Raw genomic sequence first — 7921 nt, 5'->3', positions numbered from 1 at the left:
AAGAAAAAAGGAAATAGTTCAGGGTGCAAAGCCGGGTCAGTTGTTCCGAGCTCCTGCACCAGACTGAGCTGACTACACCTCACTGAACGCAAAGCAGGCCGAAATCCTGATGGAAATCAAGGACGCCCCGTACGTGAAGTGGCCGCCCCATCTGAGGGGGAATCCCAATGAAAGAAATAAGAGTCTGTATTGTAGTTTTCATAAGGACCACGGTCACAGTACCGAGAGTTGTAAAAACCTCCGCGATGAGATAGAGAAGCTCATCCGTCGTGGATATTTGAGAAACTTTGTACAAAATAATAATAACAATAATAATAGTAATAGAACAGGTCGGCAAGGGGAGCACGGTAAAGACGCTCCCGAGTCCAGTAGCAGGCCAGCCGAACAACCATAGAGACAACCTCCAGAGGAGAGGCCAGTTCGGGGAACCATCCACATGATAGTGGGAGGTTCAATCGTTGCAGGGTGCACCTCAGCGGTAGCTCGGACGTCGGTTCGCGAGGTCACCCGGGAGGAGCAGAACCCCCCAAAGCGGCCGAGAATGGAAGAGCCAATTTTCTTCATAGAAGATGATGCGCGAGGGGTCCATTACCCCCACGACGACGTGCTCGTAATAAAGCTGAGAATCAACGACTTCGAGGTTAGGCGCATACTCGTCGACTTGGGCAGCTCGGCCGACATACTCTTCAAAGCCGCGTTTGACCAGATCCAGTTGCAGAGAAGCGACCTGAAGCCCGCAGACACTCCTTTGGTAGGCTTCAACGGAGAAGAAGTCCGGCCCCTTGGGAAAATAACAGTACCTGTAGAGATCGGCACATGGCCTTGTGTGGTCAGATTCGAACACAACTTCCTAGTGGTAGCGACCCCCTCTCCCTACAATGCCATAGTAGGTCGACCGATTACCCATGTCCTACAGGCAGTGGTCTCCACTTACCACTTGGCTATGAAGTTTCCAACAGACTTCGGTGTGGGAGTAGTGTGGGGCGACCAGCTCGAGTCCTGCAAGTGCTATGTTGCCGCCCTAAAGGGGAAAACCAAGGTGGTCGATTACCTTGAACTGGAATGACCCACGGAGCAAGGCGAAGAACGAGTCACGCCCACGGAAGAAACAGTCGCGGTCCCGACCTCAACAGCAGACCCAGCTCGGACGCTCCAGATTGGCGCTTTCGTCCAGAAGCCCCTAAGATCCGAACTGGTAAATTTTTTACTTCAAAATTTAGATATTTTTGCATGGTCCGCGGCAGAAATGCTCGGTATAGACCCCGAACTCATAACTCACAAGCTGAACACTGATCTTGCAGTTAGGCCCGTTATACAGAAGAAACGCAACCTATCCACGGAATGGTGGAAAGCAGTTGACGAGGAAGTCGAGAAGCTCCTCGTGGCGGACTTCATAGGAGAAGTCTACCCAAGCTGGGTAGCCCACCACATCCTGGTAAAGAAGGCCAACGGCAAGTGGCGCATGTGCGTCAACTACACCGACCTGAACCGGGCTTGCCCGAAAGACTGCTTCCTGTTCCCCATAATCGACCGTTTGGTGGACGCGACCTCAGGGCATGAGTTGCTAAGTTTCTTGGACGCCTACTCAGGTTATAACCAGATCAAGATGGACCCGGTGGACGAAGAAAAGACTGCCTTCATCACTGAATTTGGCCTGTACTGTTACAAGGTTATGCCCTTCGGGTTGAAAAACGCAAGGGCAACCTTTCAAAGGCTTGTAAATAAATTGTTTGCGCCGTTAATCGGTAGAAAAGTAGAATGCTATGTAGATGACATGGCCGTCAAAACCCAATTCTCACATGAATTAATACAAGACTTGCATTCTGTTTTTGGAATTTTGCGTAAGTTCAATATGAAATTGAATCCAAACAAGTGTGTGTTCGGTGTAACCTCGGGTAAGTTCCTAGGATACATCATTAACCGACGAGGCATTGAAACCAACCCGGATAGCCGAAGGAGGTTCAAAGGTTGAATGGCCGTACAGCCGCCCTAAGCCATTTCATGTCTAAGTCAGCGGACCGCTGTTTGCCGTTCTTTAAGGCAATAAAGAGCAAAGGGTTCGAATGGACCCAAGATTGCCAGCTCGCGTTCGACGAGCTCAAGGAATAACTTACTAGCGTGCCGACCCTAACCCGGCTGGATGAGGGCGATGTTTTAGAACTCTACCTCTCGGCAAGCGACGAGGTGGTCAGTTCGGTACTAATAAAGGAAGTAGATCGGGTCCAACGACCCATTTATTATGTTAGTAAAGTATTGCAGGGAGCAGAAGCAAGATACCCGGAAATGGAAAAGCTAGCATACGCATTGATAATTGCAGCTCGGAAGCTCCACCCGTACTTCCAAGCTCATACTGTTATCGTCCTTACCGACAAACCTCTGAGGCAAGTATTGCTTAAGACCGAGGTCTCCGGTCGGTTGACGAAGTGGGCCATTGAGCTCAGCGAGTACGACCTCTACTACAAGCCACGAACTGCCATTAGGGCCCTAGCCTTAGCAGATTTCATAGCCGAATGCACATTCAACTCTGAAGTTCCCAGACCGGTTGAGCGCGAGACTCCCACCTCGGGTGAGCCCAAAGCTCCCGGGTCGGTCGAGTCTGAACCCCGTGAAGTAGTAGCCAGTGTGGCACCTCTCCTAGCTCGGCCAACCGGGAGCTGGGATGAGGAGCCCTGGATCCTTCACGTAGATGGCTCCTCGAACCAACAGGGCAGCGGTGCCGGAATAGTTTTGCACGGCCAAAGCGGCATGAAACTGGAATACGCGCTACGCTTTGAGTTCGAGGTGTCTAATAATGAAGCAGAATACGAGGCGTTGATAGCCGGACTAGCCTTAGCCAGAGAAGTAAAATCCAAGCACATCGTTATCTGCAGCGACTCCCAGCTTGTGGTCAACCAGGTCATGGGCGAGTATGAAGCTCGCGAGCCGACCATTGTCGCCTATTTAGCTAAAGTCAGAGAGGCCCTGCTCAACTTCCAGTCACACTTCATCAGACAGATCCCTAGGTCGGAGAACGTCGAGGCCGATGCCCTGTCCAAGTTAGCCAGCACTAGCGACATCACCATGAGAACCGTGTACATAGAGGACCTGTCTCGGCCTAGCATTCTCGAGGGGGGCAGAGGAGGTCGCTCCCGTCGTTCAAGCAGAGCCGAGCTGGATTGACCCACTCATGAGCTTCTTGTTACAAGGGATCCTCCCTGCAGAGCGCAATGCAGCCAGAAGGGTGCAACATCAAGCAGCTAAATATGTCATGATAGACAAGCGGCTATACAGAAGATCCTACACACTCACCTACCTGCGTTGCTTGCGACCTACCGAAGCCGAACTCATACTCCGTGACACTCTTGAGGGTCTGTGTGGCGGACACTTGGGGGGCAGGGCCCTCGCCCAGAAAGCACTTCGACAAGGGTACTATTGGCCAACGATGAAGGCAGATGCCATTGAACTCGTTAGAAAATGTGATAAATGCCAGAGACATACGAATGTTCACCACCAACCCGCCACCGACCTCAAATACCTCACCAGTCCGTGGCCTTTTACACAGTGGGGCATTGATCTACTCAGGCCATTCCCGCCAGCAACGGGTGGAAGGAAGTTCTTAGTGGTAGCAGTGGACTATTTTATCAAGTGGGTAGAAGTCGAACCCCTCGTAACAATAACAGCCCGAAATGTCCCAAATTTCAAGACTGGTGCCAAGACATGGGGATCCAACAGAACTTTACTTCAGTCGCGCACCCTCAGGCAAATGGCCAGGCAGAAGTCACGAACAAAGCCATCCTCCACGGACTAAAGGCACGGCTGGATCGAGCTAAAGGATTGTGGAAGATGAACTACCCAGTGTCCTATGGGCCTACCAGACCACGGAGAAAACCGCCATGGGAGAAACACCCTTCAATCTCACCTACGGCACCGAAGCAGTGATCCTCGCAGAGATCGAAGTACCTACGTTGCGCCTAGAAGCATACAGTGATCAAACAAACGAAGATGAGCTACGCACCAACCTCGACCTACTCGACGAAGTAAGGGATCTCGCGTACATTAGGACCGCAACCTACTAGCAGAGAGTAGCTCGGTACTACAACGCCAGGGTCAAGAAGCGGAACCTCCGCGTTGGCGACCTGGCCCTTCATAAAGTTATGGTACCTGAACCCGGCACTGGCAAACTCGGTTCCAACTAGGAGGGTCCTTACCAAGTGAAATGAGTGCTCGAGGAAGGAACATACGAGCTCGAGACCCTCGAAGGGAAACAAGTACCTCGAGCATGGAATATTGTCAATTTGAGGCAATATTATCTGTAAGAAGCGAGTAGGCCACGAGCTACTCCCAAAGCCTAAGGGCCAGAATACCGAGCTAACGTGACCTTGGCACAAGAAGACCCCAATCGCCACTTTGGCTTAGGAGAATCCAAGAGCGGACTACGGGTCCCTCCCTAAGCCTAAGGTCCAAAGCACCGAGCTAACAAAGACCTCGGCGTGAAGAAAGATAGCTACCTCAATGGCAAAGGCAAGGTATGAAATATTAAAGGCGTAAGCAGCACGGGTTCAAACCCTACGAAACATAGCTCATCTCGATACGTCGGTCGAACTAAGGGATAACCAACCAATGCTTAGTTCGGACGTACGTAGTAATCACTTCGCGGTATGCCACGGAGGCCCTAAACGTGACAAATAGGGAGAACACCTACTGAAGAGCCCTACTTTGGGTAGGTAACTTCAATAACCCATATGATGAGATCGCTTTAGCAAAATAAAAGGAGTTCACCATACTCAAAAGAGAGGAGAGACTTTCATTGTCAAAAAAAAAAAAACAAACAACAAACAAATGCAGTAAAGGAAAATAACAAGTGCAGCAACCGAGCTAAACAGCTCGGGAAAGGTTTGATCATCAAGGGGCACAACCGCCCAACCGAAAAACTGGTGAAAGAACGGGTTTACGGCACCCGGAAGCCACAGAAGCCCAGAGAAACGCCACCTCAAGGATCTGCCTCCTCATCCTCCGGAGAGTTAGGCTCCTCTTCATCCACTTGATCTGCTGTCTCGGGGGACAGACCCTTCATAGTAATGCCGTCAAGGTTAAGCCCGAAGAACTTCTTCCGAACCAACCACCGGCAGAGCTTAAACCCTAAGCGGTACGAACCCGAGCCATACTCCGCCTGGTGGTCATGAAATTCCTGGGAGTCTTTAAAATCCCAGACTGCTTTCTCTCGCTCAGCCTCCACCATCTGGTCAAAGTTTCGGGTCTGATTCAGAAGAGTGGACTCCAGGTCCCGCACCTATTGCCTGTGGAGCTCCCTATCCCCCGCCATCCTCGACGATTCCTCCCTATAGCGTGCGCTCTCTTCAGTAAGCCGAGCGATTTGAGCCTCCTGGTCATGAACGAGCAGCTCCTGAGACTCGCTCCCCTTGCAAATGTGATGGAGCTCGCCCCAGATCCGGTTGAGCTCGACCTAGAGCTTCTGATTGGCAGCACGTTGGTCGAGGGTGTCGACGCGATGGATGCACGTCTGGAGAGCCATGGCATGGATGGCGGAATTTACCCATCGACGTAAAAAAAGATCAAAAGACAGCGAAAAAGGGCAAAACGAGAGGGAAAAAGGGAAAAAGGCCACTTACTACCATGCTGTGGGTAGAGGCGAACGCAGAGAGATCCCTGGGCTCCATGTTTCCCCACTAAGCTATCTCATCATTATTGATTGCCTTTTGACTCCTCCGGCGAGCTACCAGATAATCGTTTACCCCTTCCCTGTTTCCCACTGGAAACCGGGGGTAAGGACGGTGCTGAAGGGGGTTAAAGGGGGCCTCCCCCGGCAGAGAGGGCTTGCTACCCCAGGGTTGACCCCACTAGTCCCCTCAGGAGGGGGCATCGAAACCTCGGGCGGAGGAGAGGGTAGGACCGGCTCGGCAGACCTGAACTCAGTGCTTCCCGAAGGAGGGGTCCGGTCGGGGCGCGTCCTCTTCACCTGGCGTCTCTGGCTGCCCGAGAGAAGAAGGCGCGAATCGGCACTAGACATGATAGCTGCCAAAAGACCACAAGATATTAGTCCAACAGGAAGCAAAATGCATGTGTACACAATAGTCACAAGACACTATGCGACCTAAAAGGCCGGCCTACCCGGGCTCAAGCCTGCCTGCACATGCTTCTCCTCGGCCCAGTAGTCTGAGCAAAGGAAGCCTACCGACGCCCAGGACAGCATCATTTTCCGAATCTCAGGGTTCAGCTCGGCCCCGGGGTCCTGGATGGCACCCCTTCAAGCGGTGGGAAAAGGCCACCCCTCAGGGTTACGGACCACAAAGTAGTCCCGCTTCCAGGCAGGGATCTTATTCGGCAGCTCGTACAAGAGCTTGTAACCGCGACGGGGAGAGAGGTAGTAAAAGCGCCTCTCCGGAGGAACCCCAGGAGCAGTATTCTTTATACAAAGGCTAGAGGCGAAAATGTCAAGGTCCAAAGGGAGGCAGTACTCGTGACATAGGGATATGGTCCCAACCATGTTTCGAACAACATTGGGGTGAAGCTGGTCAATAGCGATGTTGAAGTGGTTCAGCACCTCCACAATCAAGGGGTGCAGGGGAAGACGCAGGCCAGCCTCGAGCTGTTCCTGAAAGACCACTATGTCATTGGGACCATGCTCCCAAGGGAAGTTGCCAGTAGAGAGGCTGTAAACCAGGTCCCCAGGAAGGCGAAAGTAGTAGATCAGAGACCTGAGTCTCTCCACTGTCATTAAGGAAGGGCCAAAGGTATCAGGCTCCCTCCCCCTAGAAGTGGACGCCATGTCGCCAGAGGCCTCCCGAGCCTCCGGGATATGCTCCCAGGCTCCCCCCGAGCTCGAGGGAGCATCATCATCTTGGCTATCGCCCTTGTGGTAGGTATGGCGTGGGTACCCAGACATGGCTGACGACGATTGGGACTCACTAGAGTAGACAGAACGGAGCGGACTGAGGAACTCGAGTAGACTAGGCGAAGTATGCGACCTCAGAGTCCAAAGCAAGATGGCGTGGACGGAGATAGGGCCGAGGGGGGCTCCCCATTTATAGTCCTCACCCTCTCAAACCGACGGCCCGGATCAAAGCAGATCCAACGGTCCGTGGGCGCCCTGACCGCATGTCTTCTGAAAATCGAAGGTGATTGGCAGTACATCTTCCACGATTAAGGTAGTCGCAGCCGCACGACATTCGGAATTAAATGCCACCTCAGCACGTTTTCGGAATCCGAAAAGTCAGAGAAGTCAGAAGATCTCTTGATTCCCGCAAATGCATTTATTGAAGACAATCAATCAAGTTTGAATTTCGGTCAAATCAGTCAATCGCGCTTCATAAACTCCCCGCGCTAAGGCGGCACTCTTAGCCCGAGGAGTGGGGAGCAATTGATGAAGGATGATTTGACCCGACCTATGAAACGGCGACATGTGGACGCTGACTCAGCGTAAGCGATAGCTCAGCATTGTGGTCCAATACGGCTAAGTGATAGACCCATAAAGCAACTCGCTACATGGTAGCGGGGTAAAGGAGGGACTCGCCACAATGCGGGCTCCGGGTCCCCCGAGCAACCTCAAGGGATATTCCGAGGCAAACTTTAACTTGCGAGCTAAGAAAGCCAGCTCGCCCGAGCTCCCGAACAAGGCAAGTCATCCGAGGACCAATTCTACTAAGGGTACTTATGAAGTATTCGAAGCTCGTTGCAAAGTAGCTCGCGAATGGGTTGCACGAGCATTCCTCAGGAAGCTTCTATTTAATAAGCCGTACCAGTCAGACTTGGCCACGTCCCTAACTGACGGCGCAGTCCCTGTCCTTTCGACAGTCTGTGCCCACGTCTCTCAGTAGGCGGAGGCGTGCCTGTCACTTTGGGGACGTGTCACTAGCCCGGGTAAGGAGTATGTCCCAACGACCACCTACGCAGCCCTGGCAGGTAACGGCTGTGGCAGGGACCC

The sequence above is a fragment of the Nelumbo nucifera genome, chromosome 5 (assembly GCF_055504915.1).
Source record: "Nelumbo nucifera cultivar China Antique chromosome 5, China Antique-T2T, whole genome shotgun sequence".
Taxonomy (NCBI): domain Eukaryota; kingdom Viridiplantae; phylum Streptophyta; class Magnoliopsida; order Proteales; family Nelumbonaceae; genus Nelumbo; species Nelumbo nucifera.
The sequence above is the reverse complement of the archived record's forward strand: the minus strand, read 5'-3'. Positions refer to the sequence as shown.